This window comes from Triturus cristatus, chromosome 4_1 (assembly GCF_964204655.1).
Source record: "Triturus cristatus chromosome 4_1, aTriCri1.1, whole genome shotgun sequence".
In the NCBI taxonomy this organism is placed as follows: domain Eukaryota; kingdom Metazoa; phylum Chordata; class Amphibia; order Caudata; family Salamandridae; genus Triturus; species Triturus cristatus.
The window spans coordinates 447871829-447886570 of record NC_140585.1 but is presented as its reverse complement, the minus strand read 5'-3'; the positions used below and the strand labels follow the sequence as shown (position 1 = coordinate 447886570).

General features: G+C 41.8%; 1 protein-coding gene across 1 annotated transcript in view; it reads right to left on the bottom strand.

Moving 5' to 3' along the window:
• Window positions 1-1019: 1019 nt before the first annotated feature.
• LOC146855102 (potassium voltage-gated channel subfamily A member 5-like) overlaps window positions 1020-14742 on the bottom strand; it is a 429878-nt gene continuing 416155 nt past the window's right edge. Inside the window, exon 3 of the mRNA XM_085652604.1 lies at window positions 1020-1863. The gene's annotated coding sequence lies outside the window, so the exon portion shown is untranslated. The remainder of the gene's footprint in view (window positions 1864-14742) is intronic.

Genomic DNA, 14742 nt, shown 5'->3' with positions numbered 1-14742 from the left:
TTTCCTGGACCTGGGAATTGCAACAGGAGTTGGAAGTGAAAATTGTGAGTTAAGTTGTAAGTTGGGTCAAGCAATTGAGGGGGTACATATTCGTAATTGTACATTTTCTTCATCAAGGAGTGTGTCGTGTGGGAATTTGGTGGTGAGCAGACAAAGCCAAACGGACAGCAGGGTTCTCAGGAAGTATGATAATTGTGGTTTACTCTAGGATGGCATTATACTCTGTTCTCCGAGAACCAAATTCCACTGTGTATTCTGGGTTGTCTATTTCACTCTATTTTAACGCATTATTTGCTATCATTATTCAGAAACTTAGGGGCATATTATCAAGCACGGCGTTAAAATAATCGCCGCCTTTGCGGCAGACAACTGCCGCTAAAGCGGCGATAATGGGCTTGATAATATGCCCTTGAGAATTCCAATAGAAGCCCATGTTGACACGAGAATATGGGCTTCTATGGGAATTCTCATGGGCATATTATCAAGCCCATTATCGCCATAAAGCGGCGATAATTTTAACGCGGTTTCTTGATAATATGCCCCTCAGTTTGCATAGTGGTTAAAGGGGGAAAGTGTATGGTGAGTAAGTCACAGTATGGTGTGTTGCAATGCTGTGATACTTGTGTGAAGCAGGGTCATGTGGAATACAAGGAAAATGGACTATAGTGTATGTAGGATGAATGGCAAGAATCCACGCTGGGCAGTTGATGGAAGGGGCTGGAGATAGGTGGCGCTGGTGGCCTTGGCCTGAGCTGTTCTGCTTCTATTTCTGTTGCTCCTTCTTGCTTCTTAAGAAATAAGTATGTGATGTGTTTTGTTTTCATCACGGATATATTTTTATTATCCTAGGTAGTATGTGCCCATTAATTACAAATACGTTTCTATTTAATAAATCATTCCACTGAATGATTTAAATTAAACTCAGTAAGGTTATTAGTAACTTTCTATACAAATAAAGCACGACCATGTTACATTCAGGTACAACAAGCATGCATGTTCAAAATGAAATGTGCAACTCTGTTGTGAAAACTCTTCTTTATTTCGAGAATGACGTGGTAAAGGAATGATCTAACTCAATTTGAACCAACCAAAAGGAAATATGCCATTGACATTTTTTACAATTATCAACAAAAGTTTGTAATAAATAAATAAGTAAATACAAGGAACGCTGTGATATTACCATCACAATAAATTACATATTTCCAGAAGTATAACTTCCACACCAAAAGAAGAATGCCAAAAAAATGAAGTGTTATGTGTCCTTGCAATTAAATATTTTAAGAATTCGGACATCACTGACCAGGCCGGTCAGACTGTGAGGGCGGATGTAGGTACTTAGTGACGTGACCTGCTCCATCAGCCGTGTTTCTACCGCTAGAGGGCGGTAGGTCACACAAAGTGCTTAGCGCATCTTCCCTGTACGGGAAAAAAAGTTTTCACGTGCCTGTGTTCAAATGCTTCAAAATTAAGTCAACTATAATTTTTAACATGGTTTTCATTAACAAATATAACAGTTTGCTTATAAAATAGACCTCCACCTATGTTACAGTCCCGTCCCCTTTTTTATTTTTACAAAGACGTGTTATTAACTATCACGGTCTACCCGCCACTAACAAACCTCGTTGAAATTCGGTGTCGAATAACGAGTGATGAAAATAAGACAGACGAGCGGCCGTTTTTTGTGTTTTTTCAAAGATGAAATCACGCTCAAATAACAGTACAAAATGAGGAATGTCACTGTCAATGGAAGAAAACATAGCAACTGATACTGCGAAGGCTGGAAAGCAATCGAGCCGCTGCACAGTAGAGACACCACTGATGCGCCCCTTCACGCCATGATGGATAGCTGGGAATCTTCACCACCTGAAACAGAGCAGAGGAAGCAGGATTACTTCATATCGTACGGAACAGATCGTCAATAACGCAGCGAGCCATTGCAGCATTTATCTGAGGCGGGGAATGTCACAATTCATCATCTGTCTTTTGCTGTCATTTCACCTCTAAAGGGTTTTTCAACATTTTTATTAATATGTCTTCCACTGGTCTTATCGCAAGTACCGGCAATGCCACGAGCGAGGCCATCATCCCTTTTTTTCATCATCCCTCCCCTCCCGACTCGCGAACAATATGCAAAGTTCTGTCTCCTTTTATTTAGGGTATCGGTCTGTATCTGCTTTACTAATAAATAAGTCAGTTGCAACTGTGCAGCACGCATGCTTCTTAAGATCCCCAACAGCCACTCTGCCCTGAAAATCTTGCACTGGCTCCTGAATGTGGAAAGAATAAAATTCAAGTCCCTATGTATTGCTCATAAATCTTTCTGGATGAAAAGCCCCCCCCCCCATCACCTCCCCCTACCATCCTAACAGATGCCTCCGACCATCCAGTCTCTACCTAGCCTAAGTCCCCAAAATCAATAGGAGAAGTGGTGGCCGGTCTTTCTATTACACTTCTGCTAAGCTCTGGAACACTCCTCCCCTCCATTTACATTCAGAACCCAACCTCCTTTCCTTCCGTAAACTTCTGAAAACCTGGTTTTTCCAAAACCCCACCTAATAAGCTGGTGTGACCTGCCTTGTATCTCTGCTAGCACTAGGACGTCTTCGGGTAGCCATGCGCTCTATAAATATCCATAACATAAAATAACATTAACAAAAGTGCAGTCACTGAAGTAAGGCTTTAAACTAAAGTGAAGCAAATGTGGAAGACAGTGAGGGGCATACAACAAGGTATTCTGCTGTTGGACAGATTACACATGAAAACAAGCACAGTGTGTGCTTAGTGAATTTCACAAAAAGAATTGTCGGATGTACATGTGCAGATCGTCACACGTGTGGATTCTCCCATTTGTTTCTTTGGGGAAATGTCGGCATACCCATGAGAATTGTCTGCATCTTTGGTAGTAATCCCTTGATTAGCATATAGATGCTTTAGGGCTATATGTACAGAATTTAGGGATTGCGATTTTGAATACCAAAATATTAATGAGGTTGGTCGCAGTTTGTAACCCATTTGTACCTGCAGCCATCACGGGAGTGGTGGCCTGCTGTGGTCAGCAGACCACCATGTCTGTGATTTCTTTTTAGTAAAGTATTTTTTTCTGAAAGGCAGCTCTTTTAAAAAATAAAATAAAACATTTAAATTTCATATTTTAAGAGTAGGCAATGGGCCAGCTACTCTTAAGAAATATTAGCTTCAAAATTGACAAAAGGGAAGAGGTCCCGTCGAGAGCCCTTCCCATTTGCGAATGTTTACTACCACATTTGAGGTGTCTGTAAAAAACGGAATGTTTTGCAATCGTAATTCAGCCACAAAAAATGTATACATAGCACTGCAATACGGTATTTGGGAGAGACAAACTCAAGATGCCCCTTCTAAATACTGAATCACTAAACAAAAATTGAGATTCGAGAAAATATTATGAATCACAATTTGTGTTTTATGCATATGAAAAAGCATTTTGTGCGGTCGGGCCATTTCAAACCGCAAAAATGTTTTTGTGCAACTGACTCTTGATTTTGAACAGACTGAGTGAACACTCTTGGATCTTAGACTTAGGGTCAAGTAAAAATGAAACTAGTAATGATTAGTTTACAACCGTGTGTGGTTTTTCCTAATTACCAAAACAAGTTGTAAAAATGTATACATCTGTGGGACAAAAAACTTGCAATGATGAACCATTTAAGTGAGAATGTTTAACTCAGCCATCAATTTCTGCATCAAAGAATGCAGAGGCAAATCTTATAGAAATTAATTAGGGGACTGGATGTAAAAAGATGTACACTGCATCCACCGCGCTAAATATGCCCAACTCATTTTCAGTCAGAGATATATAGGTGCACTTCATTTGCCTTCTTCGAGGGCTGTTTTTTTTTCATTTACAGGGCATCCCACTAAAATAGTGCTTCTGTCAACTTCTTAAATGTGCCACCAGAAATCTCCGTTTTAATTTCTTTGTCCTGAAGATATCCTCTCATGTTGATTACAGCAGGGGCCGAAATGTCGACCAATGGTATTTTAGGCAATTACTCTATGTATTCCTAGTAGTTAGACCAACTGGTAACCTAAAAAAAGTATTTCCTTCCTTTAACTCTGTGCACATTCCGCCAAAGCTCTATTTGCTGCTCACTGCCATATTCACTTTTACCTGACACTTTTGTAGCACCTGTTTATTGAAATTAGCTTGTAAAAATATATGAAATCTAAAGAACTCTGGTTGTGTTGATCTGTGACTATAAAACACTTTGTATGATTTATTTCATAAAGTTGAGCACCAAAGACCCTTTTAAGATGAGTGAAATTATTAAATTCGCACCTAGATCAGCGTCATCCTTTACAGTCCATGAGGAGGTCGGTTTACACTTTTTAGAGGATATATTAACTTTAAACCCCCAAAGCTCTGGCAGTCAATTTGGACAAAAGAAGAAACACACTTCCTTAAGTCCAATATATCTGAATGGCTAGCTCTTGACCATGCTTTGAAAATACCTTTGTGGTTCTTTATTAATGGACTTTCTAAATTGATGTTGGACTCGCCAGTCTTGATCTTCTAGTTGCTCCTCCCTTGAGAAAAGTATCATTAAAACCACTTTTCTAAATATATATATAAAAAAAAGGTGCTCAGCATGCTTGAAGAAACTAGGAAGCATACTGGTGTTTCCTATATATCATTCGGCTTGCTGCAGGGATACCAACAGTGTTTGACCTTGGTGACCAACACTCGGCATCGCTTTGTGTTAACCAGATTATGATTGGTCAAAGCTCACCACCTTGTCGCCTTCCCGGAAATGAAAAGCATCCACCTGCCCCTATACCCTGTCCTTGTAATGGCGGGTCAGTCCAAAGCACAGGGCGCTTCCTCTTATTCTGCGGCATTTACGAGGGTTGGAGGAGATATTATTTGAAAGCACTTTTTCTTTAGGGTAATGTCAGGGACTATATAGATGCTTTAAAACCTATATTTCCTCTGGAGAACCCCTTTGGTTTGAGTCAGGACTGCAAGTTACCTATGGGGCGCTATAAATTCCAGGAAACTATTGCACTGTAATGAATTTTACGGGGGGGGGGGGGGGGGTGTTAAGAAGGTTTTCTTACTGATTTGAAATTCCTGTGCTTTTATTTATGATTAATGATGATGTGCACTCTATAAATGGGGCGCTATACATTTTAGGAAAGGCGCTGTACTATAATGTATGGTGCTCGGGTTTTTTCTAAGGTTTTATTACTGATTTTAATATGGTTATGTACTTATGAATGAATAGTGAGGATATGTGTACTTTTAAGGCCTTTTTTTGTCCGAATAGAGATTTAAAGACTCACTTGTAGTAAAAGTGAATTTGGTGTGAACAGATCATAGGAAATCCAGTGACAAAGTCTCTGAAACCGAGTCCATGCTAGCTGCTCTGAGTCCCACAGTAACAGAGGTAGAGGTCGAGGACCTGGAACACATTGATGAAGTATCTGCAGCACAGAACAGAGGATGAGGAGAGGCGAGCATGCCAGAATCACATCTGCATGATGGGGGGGATTATATTTTTCTCGATTAGTCTGCCTCAGTGCAGTGACTAAGAAGATCCCCATGGAAGTGAAACAACAACTATACAGGCACGAGATTCAGTACAGTTTGCTCTACCTAGCAAAACTGAGTCATTGTGAGAGAACCGTGCATTTTCTTCCAACACCATAGCAACCAGTTTCGGAGGTGGACTGTGGCATGAGCAGTGATGATAATGGTTTACACTTGTGTCCAGCGATGAGATACTGGGCTGTGGACCACTAGTGAGTCCAATGACTGCCGGGACTCTCTCCAAGGCCCAGATTTACAAAGCCTTTGCTTCATTTTGTTTAAGCCAGACCCAATGCAAAGTCTACCAATGGGATTTACAATCCAACAGAATGCTCACGGCAGGCGCATGATAAAGAGATCTGAGATGGTCAGATAGTTTCTTGACCAAGAATCTTCTCTCCTGACAAGCAACGGAAGACTACGGGGCCTGAGGGGGGTGGGCTGAGAGAACACTGGCCACAACCTGCACTCCTTGGAGGGAGCAGAGTACAAGAACCACGTACAGTACTACTACCACAATACATGCACTACTCACAGTCCAAATAGACAAAATTGTTGTTTTTTTGTTTTTTGTTAACATGTTACATTTATGAGGCAGCTCCACATGCCTCAGTTGGGGAGATATATATCAGCTAGATTGCTTTTTATAACACAACACAAGCCAGGCAATGCCAGGGAGTCATCAATGCAAATTGCACACCAAGAAAAGACAAAAAGTGAAAGGCTCACCATCCACCTTTGCACAATAATTCAGTGGGTTTTAAGACTGATAGGCTTGGCTGCTGGTAATGGGTACATCAGGTTGATTTTTAATATTTTCTGGAAACAGTGCAATAATATATGCAGTTGTATTGCCTAGAATGTGGACACTCATATAAATTGTCCCAGAGGTAACACATGTTGTTTAAGAGTGGCACATTGATGGAGAGAGTAGATTCAGATACTAAAGGGAAGGCTGGATGGAGAGGATTGACAAGATACTGCGATTCACCAAGCATATGGAATGGTGACTACAACACTGTGCTAGAAGTAGTTAAAGATAGATTAATACCACCCCATCAAGGGGCTCTCATTAGGCAGAAAGTTTCAGCCTGGGTATGTCGCTGTCAACTACTAGATGTAGGGGTGAACAACACCCTTACACTTTGGAGTATTCCTTTTCCCCTGCCCATGGGATACATGCATAGCTTGACCTGTTTTTGGTCGAAGTGGGAATAGCACACACCAAGCCACAGAGAATACCTAGGACAAACAGAGTTGGGTCATAATCTGCTCTTTATGTCTGGAATGGGGCATACCAACCTGGTAGCTACCAGGTGACACACTGGAAGATAAACGTTTTCGCACAGTCATACAGGAACACATAGACAATTATTTGAAAGAAAATGAGGGTATGATGCAAGATGAAAGTAAATGAATAGGATGACTTTAAGGTCTTTATTTGTGGGATGTTTTTTAAACTGACTAATGGAATAAAGCTCATGGTGGTTTGGGAACTCAAAGACTTAGAGCTAGATTTGCAAACTGGTGCCTATCCACAACTCAATTAAAAATTATTAAACACAGAGAAAAACATCGTACACTGGTGGAGAGACTTAAGTGGTGGAGGGATTTAAGTGTAAGGGATACATGACTCACCAATATATTGAGGGCAACAAAGGGCGGTGGTTAGGGCCTGATGGATTTGATCAGAAACATCGCACTGTGAATGGTGCTACACACAGTAAGAAATATATCGGTATTTGCCACTTAGTAAACTGAATTGTATATGTTGCCCCTTTCTATAGATAGACGGAGAGTGGTGAATTCCCTGCATAGGATACAAATAACCTGCCTGACACGAGTGCTGGAAGACACTTTAGAAACTCCATTAACTCCTACAGAACTGTGCAACTAAATAGATCAGCTTGCTAGGGTTAAACAGCTTGGAAATGACAGCATACCACCAAAGTTGTATTCCACAAATAAAATGAAATAAGTTCTTAGAGTATTGACCATGCATACGAAAGCTTTCGGTAGAAGGGTCCTGCCTATAATCACACCAGAAGCCATAATAGAAGTGTTGCCTAAATCATCTACGAATTCACTAGATGTGAGATCCTACAGACCACACTCCATGTTAAATATTGTTGCAAAGTCATCCCTGTGCCCTGGATTTGTTTTTTTGATGATGACTGGTACTGGTGGTAAGTGACTCTGCCTGTCCCTAGGCTCTGCCTAACCAGGCCAAGGCCAGTGCTCTGCTGAAAACAGACTTAGAATACAGTGAAAACACCTACATACACTAGGGCACACTATGGGTTTGGGCACACCTATGATTGGCATGACCTCCCCTATAAGGCCGTAGTACATAATAGGGCAGGGATATCAAAACTACCTTTAAGTCTCTACTATATAATAGGGCATGGCAATTTAGAGGCCAGCAGCAGTTTCTGCACTTGCATGTGTCCATGGTGAGACCTGAGGTCAGTTTAATAGCAGCCCTGTGAGGCAGGACTGCTTTTAAAATGTAAATTGTGCTTAAACTCAACTTTGGTGTTTGAGCACTTAAAAATGAATAAACTACAATATTCAGTAGCCCCTGGGTCTACCCCTAGTTGGGGTCCCAATGGTGGGGGTTCAGGTATTTATAAGGAGGACCCTTATAAAATAGGTGTTCTATGCCCTGGGTTTAGTGAAATTGTACATTTCACTGCCCACATTGTAGTAAAATGCTGCCCAAAATCGACATTTGTTCTAGGAGCACTGTGGAGTGAGGATCTGCAATATTTTTACATATTCAGAACCCCTGAAGTCCCCCCTACATATTCCAGGGGTGGGGGTCCTGTAAATTTAAGCAGGGTGCTTATAAAAGATGTTTTATAAGCGCTGGTGTTGGAAAAGAAGTCATTTTCCCCATTGCACATCCCCATCCGTATAGGTTAACATGGCAAGAAGTTATTCATTAAACATTTCCACCAGGAGACTCAGAAAAATATCATTTAAGGACTCACTAAGATGGTATTGATAATCCAACAATATACTATTGTTGAATTTCACCTAAAATGCACAGACAAGAAGTAAAAGACGTTCTTGTCTGTAAATCTAAATACAGCCTTCCAGTGATCTGGAGGGGTTCGTAAACAATAATCTTCAATAGAAGGAGGAGACAGGCAGGAGAAACCAGTTTCATTTAACCCCTGCTCTTTGAACCCAGCTAGATGGCAGGCTTAAGGAAGTAACGTGCAGATGACAAGGGAAGGGAGAATATGGAGATGAGCCATCATCGAGGTTGGTTCAGGCAGCTCTTACCTCTCTGCTGAGACTTTAGCCATATTGAATTCTGGTGAAAAAGTGCTTTCTGGGAGACCATTGTGCCACACTTTGGAGGAAATGGCCATGCTGTGAGGTGTTGTCCTGCACCCCACTGGACAGGAGTGACTCCAGAGAACACTGAATAAGTATCTGAGAGGGACTGTGCCTCTCAGATCTGCTGCTTGAATCAAGAGGAAGAAGAAGGGTCCATGCTGAGAAGTTTGATTTGCACCAACCAGGCCCTGCACTCTGACTGACTGCGCCTGCAGCACAATCTGGAAGTACAGCCCTGCTAAGTTGCTTCAAAAGGACTAAAGAATGGACTCTCTGTAACTTACACATTAATAGAGCTCACCTGGACCATCACCAACAAGAATCCCCAGCCTGGAGTACTACCAGTGAATTTGTAAGGGTGTTGGCCAAGTGGATTGTGGGAATTGAAGTCCCAAACTTTAAAGGGCTATCTTAAAGCTTCCAGACCCTTGGAGTAAGTTTTGGACACCTTACCACCCTCAAAGGACCTTCAGGAAGAAGTTCCAGAAGTTTGAAGAACTTTGGAAAAAAGCTCCATAAGTGGACCTACTCGACCTGGCCAGCCAAGCCAGTGATCCTCAACTGTGAGCCAGCCTGCTGTCCAGGTTCGTCCTGCTGAAAAGTTCCGGGGCTTCAACTTCCAGAGTTTGACCAGGAGTTGGCGGAAACCCAAGCCGGCGAACCGTCACCGAATCCAGCCTGGTGAAGAGCATCGAGGTACCCGGGAAGAAAAAGCTCTGTAAAGGTTTCTAAGTCCAAACGTAGAAAAGGTGACCGGGACCAGCCGCGAGGGCCAAACCGTCCACCTTCAACCGCGAGCCTGCCTGGATATCTGTTTCATCCCATTGGAAAGCTTCGGAGGTCTGACTGCCATTGGTTCGACCAGGAGCTTGTTGAAAGGCAATCCGGCGAACCCTCACCGAATCCGGACTGGCTGGGAGCTTCGAGGGACCCCGGGAAGAAAAGCTCCAGAAACGTTTCGAAGTCAGAAGGTAATAACTTTGACCGAGACCTACCGAGAGGGGTAGCCGTGCAGGGCTCCATCACGGTCGGCTGGAAACTTTGACTTTGTCCTGGTCTAGCGTGACCAGATGTCCCAATCGGTGTCATAGGTTTCTATGTGCTTACAGGGCCAAATCTTTAAAAATTCACATCTCCGGTTCCCTATATTGGATTTTTTTGTTTTGGTGTAATTTTAAAGATACAAATATTACCTAATTTTAAAAATTATTTTGGGATTTTTATTGTGTGTTGTCCCTTAATTATTTACTGAATTGGCATTTTTAGATGCCTTATATACCTGTCTTTGAAGTTAAGCCTACCTGTTCGCAGCTAAGCTACTAAGGCTTGAGCATGGGAATAATTTTCGGAGACCTATTCTGAGCCTTAGACTGCGTTAGTGGCCTTACTGCCAGTGGTAAATATATATTTACTACTACTACTACTACTAAAAAGGCACCTTGCAACAAATATAAAATATTGGGAAAGGTAGTAGCTGATACTGTGATGCCCCTGCTATGGATACTAATTCAAATCAACATAAATGTTTTTATCCCAGGCCAAAACACCCCTATCAATCTACAGCGCCTCTTCTGTGTACTCGATAAATTGGCACAAAAATATGAAGAAGCACCTTGTGCCTCTCTGGATAATATTAAGAAGGCATTTGATTCATCACACCCAGAAAAATGTTATTCATCCACAGAACCCACCGAGAAGAAATTTGATTAATCCGTCGAAGCCTGGACTTATTCCAGCTCTTTGCAGAACCTCTTAAATGTACTGCCAGAACAAGGGTACCTTATTCTGGCAGTACGTTTAAGAAGTTTATTGTAGAACTGAAATGAGGCCAGTCTTCCGTTGATTAATCAAATATTGTATCCTTGCCCACTTGACAGGGCATGAATGGGGAAGGTGCCTTTACCTTGATTGCTCAAGCAGTAGGGCACCAGACAAGGCTGTCCACTCTTCCCTTGTTATTTAATCTGGCCATGAAGTAATGCGTGAAAAGACTACGCAAGAGAGTCTGGGATTGGGAGTAAGTCTCACAAAGGGCATAAATATGATCTTGCTATAAATGGATAATGCCCTTCTTTACTTACAGGACCCTCCAAAAAGATTGTGTGGTGTCATGAGGGCATGGGTGAATTTGGTAGAATATTGAGACTGATAAATAATTGGGATAATTCATGTTTCTCTGCAAACTAACCGTGGGCAGAATATACTAGACTAGAATCTCATTGATCCTCACAAGGTGGGATACAGTGATGTTCAGATACTTGGGCATTACAATTTACCAATTTGATGTTCAATTTCCAGTGGGTATCCTCAATAGAGCAGTGAAAACTATTAAACAATCCATTTAATTTTGGTGTAGACTTCCTCTTTCACCAATGGGCCGAGTGGCAACAATGAGTATGTTGATATTGCCTAGATTGCGCAACCTTTTGTGGCAATGACTGTGATGCTGAGGGGATGGTTCTTTAAGGAATTACAGAGTTTACAGACTGGTTTATTATGGAGAACTGTCCGGAGAAGACTTACAATGAGGAAAGCAATGCACCCTTTGGACAAGGGAGGATCAGGAGTGCCGAATTTAGGAGGGTACTATTTGGCTAATCTGGCCAATGCATTGGGTGAATGATAAGGATGACTTAGACGGAGCAGACATCAAAACTGACCGGGGTGTGTTTATATACAAGGGGCCCTAAAATTGACCACATCACACTCCATGCATCGTGCTATTCCTGGATTAGGTACTTGCAGAGAGCGTGTGCCACTGGTTTTTATATTCCGGATGACGCACTGTGTTGTCTACCCTAGTTTAAAGATGTGACAAAAACATTTCATAAGGCAGAATGGCTCCACGCTGGAATTAATATGATAGGGTTTCTCTATACCAAGGGGTCTCCACACTCATTGAACCTCATAAGGAACTGTATGGAGTGACTATAGGGCAGTTTATGCTACGCAATGTACTGGTAAGAACAGGTAAACTGACATGGAGGAAGAACAGAGGAAATGTCCTTGCTCTGAACTGTTGTCTGTTATTTTAACTCATGGGAAATGTAAACACGATGTGGCTATTCTATACTTGAAATTCACAACAGAAAACGAACAATGGGATGCAATGTTGGAGTAGGAACTCACAAAGAATGGAATGGGATCTTAACATACACAAATCAGTCACTAAGAACACCTGTTTCAAATTTAACAATGTAATTATTCGTAATAAACCTACATGTCTCCTAAAAAGATTACATGTATGTTCCCCATAGCATCTGACTCTTGCCCAAGATGCCCCACAGGACAGACTCATTTTAACAATATGATATGGGATCGCCAAATGATTAAACAATATTGGTCGGAGATACAGGAATTGATACCCTAAGTGTCTGGTAAGAGTACAGAACCTAACCCTTTTGTATGTCTATTAGGATACATGCCTAGATTCAAGAACATTAAGCTTATATGTAAATTCATAGATTTAGCTTTCATACTTGCTAAGTGGGCTAGCACAGTGCTATGGAAAGCCAACAGGGCGCCAAACAACAAACATGTGCGTATGATGTTCAAAAATGGTCTAGAGCTGAATTAAGAATACTACTAAAATGCCATAAGCAAAAGGCCGAAAGCACTGACACTAATAATGGGATACTTTACTGTTGACTCTATTGTCTGAGGCAAGTGAGAGCTACAATAACTGAACTGAATATGTTCTACGTTTTGAATAGATTGTAGCATACTACTGTAAATAGATGCCTAAATATGACCCTACGCTTCTCTCAAGTACTATCAGCTCGGAAACCAGACCAGCAGACATATCTTGCATTTACAGGAACTGCCTTCATAGCACCTTCACAGCGGCTCCTGTAAATGCATTGAAAGTTTGACAGACAGAGCCATACGCCAAACTTTCAATGTATTTATTTTATTTTCAAAAACATAATTCCAAAGCAAGATTTTGTTTTGGAAAAAAACACAATGAAACTCGCACCATGGGAGTTTTCTCCTATGTCATGGGGATTATTTTACAGTTTTCACTGCCTCTTAATGCCATGTTTTAACTGGCAGTGAAGGACTGTGAAAATTGCTTATGTGTTCTCCCACTCTAAACGGCGGCAGCTCCTCCGCTATAGCGCAGGAGCGTTGTCCCTCTGCCTGCAGAGGCAGCTGAAAAATAAAATGATCTAAATCCAGATCATTTTATTTTTCATCCTGCAGCCAAGTCTTGGGGGCGGGGCCACAGCACTGCAGCAGGGGAAGGAGGAGTGGTGGGCACTGCTGGCAGTGCGCATGACGGTTTGGCCGGCCGTCTTAGGACAGCCAAACCATCATGATTACTGACATCTCTCCAACCCATCTGTGTTTCTGGGTGGAGAGACCAGCAGGCACAGGCTTCCATCTCCCAATGGAGCACAAAACAAGGCCCCTCTGCCCAATCCCGAAACTGCTCTCATCTGTATGAGTATTTTATACAAACAGTGTTCCCTCACAAAGAAGACTGGAGGAAAGGGTGAATATAGAAATGCAATGAGATCTATATTAGTTTGTGCATCCGGACAAGAATTTGTTAATATATTTATATTTAAGAATGGCAAAAAACAATCAAGTGGAATACAAACACTGTGATGATTAAAAAGAAAAGAGAGGCTCAGGCATTTCTAAACGCTTGGAGAAGAGTAAACAGATTGCTAAGCAAATATGCAAACAAACACCATAGCACAATTAATTAGATAATTCATATGCCGGCATCAAGGGGTAAACAGTCGATGACGTTTCGATCCCTTAGAAACAGAGACTAATGCTTGTTGATCGTTCACAGCAGTAAACCAGGTCCCGCAAGGGATTTAGAGGAACTGAAGAGGCAAGCGCAGTAGCGCGTGCCAAATTGAGGTCCACTCAGGCGGTCCAGTGACATATAGCTGAATGAGGTGCAGGGTGGTATAACCCCAGGACAATGCAAGTTGCCAAGATTGGCAATCCGATGTGAAAGCCGGGCTGTCTATGGTAGTGGTCCGGCTATCACTTCCCTCATCGCTAGGAATTGGACCCCCAACGCAGATACAGGACATGTCGCATAGACCGCCCGGCTTTCACATTGGATCGACAATCTTGGCAAATTGCATTCAGCCTGCGTCCAGAGGAGCAGAAGACCGGCAAGCATTAGACCAGCAGGTATATTTTTTTATTGTTTCGCTTTTCACAGCCCCCCTCTGCTGCCCCTCTCCACCCCCCTCGCACTGCCCCACCACAGTTCCCTGATACCACCCATTACTGACTCTAAATATAGTGGCAGAATAAATGGGCAAAACTTTGATGGTCTGATTGACTAAGGGCCTATGGAGGTGCTTATGGGTGATGGATATGGAGTAGTCTCCGGTGTCTACATACTGAAGTTCTGCCAGGCTATAAATGAGGTGTGCGGAACATCACTTTGGAGAGGATACCCTCTCCACCAAAGTCTAACTCAGCCTCTCTGTATGTGGAATGATTGATCTGTATTCCTTGGCTGAAGGGGAAATGTTTGTTTCTTTTGTTTACGAATTGTGAAAAATTGTTAAAATGAGCCCTGTGAATACTGGTTAAAGAACATTGTGAGCTTGCTATGCAATTGTGATAGCAATGAATGTTATGTATAATGATCAAGATAGCCCTATTAATGTGTATCATATTTGTGAATTTCCATTCACATCCATCAATAGGTCTTTAATGTTAAACAGTTAAATTCTCATTACATAAATATGGAATGAATATTGTCTGCGATATTTGGAAAATATCACCATCAGTACCATACTGGTGAGGTAAGAAAGGAAATAACTCGCTTAAAAGATCACTTTCCCAGTCTT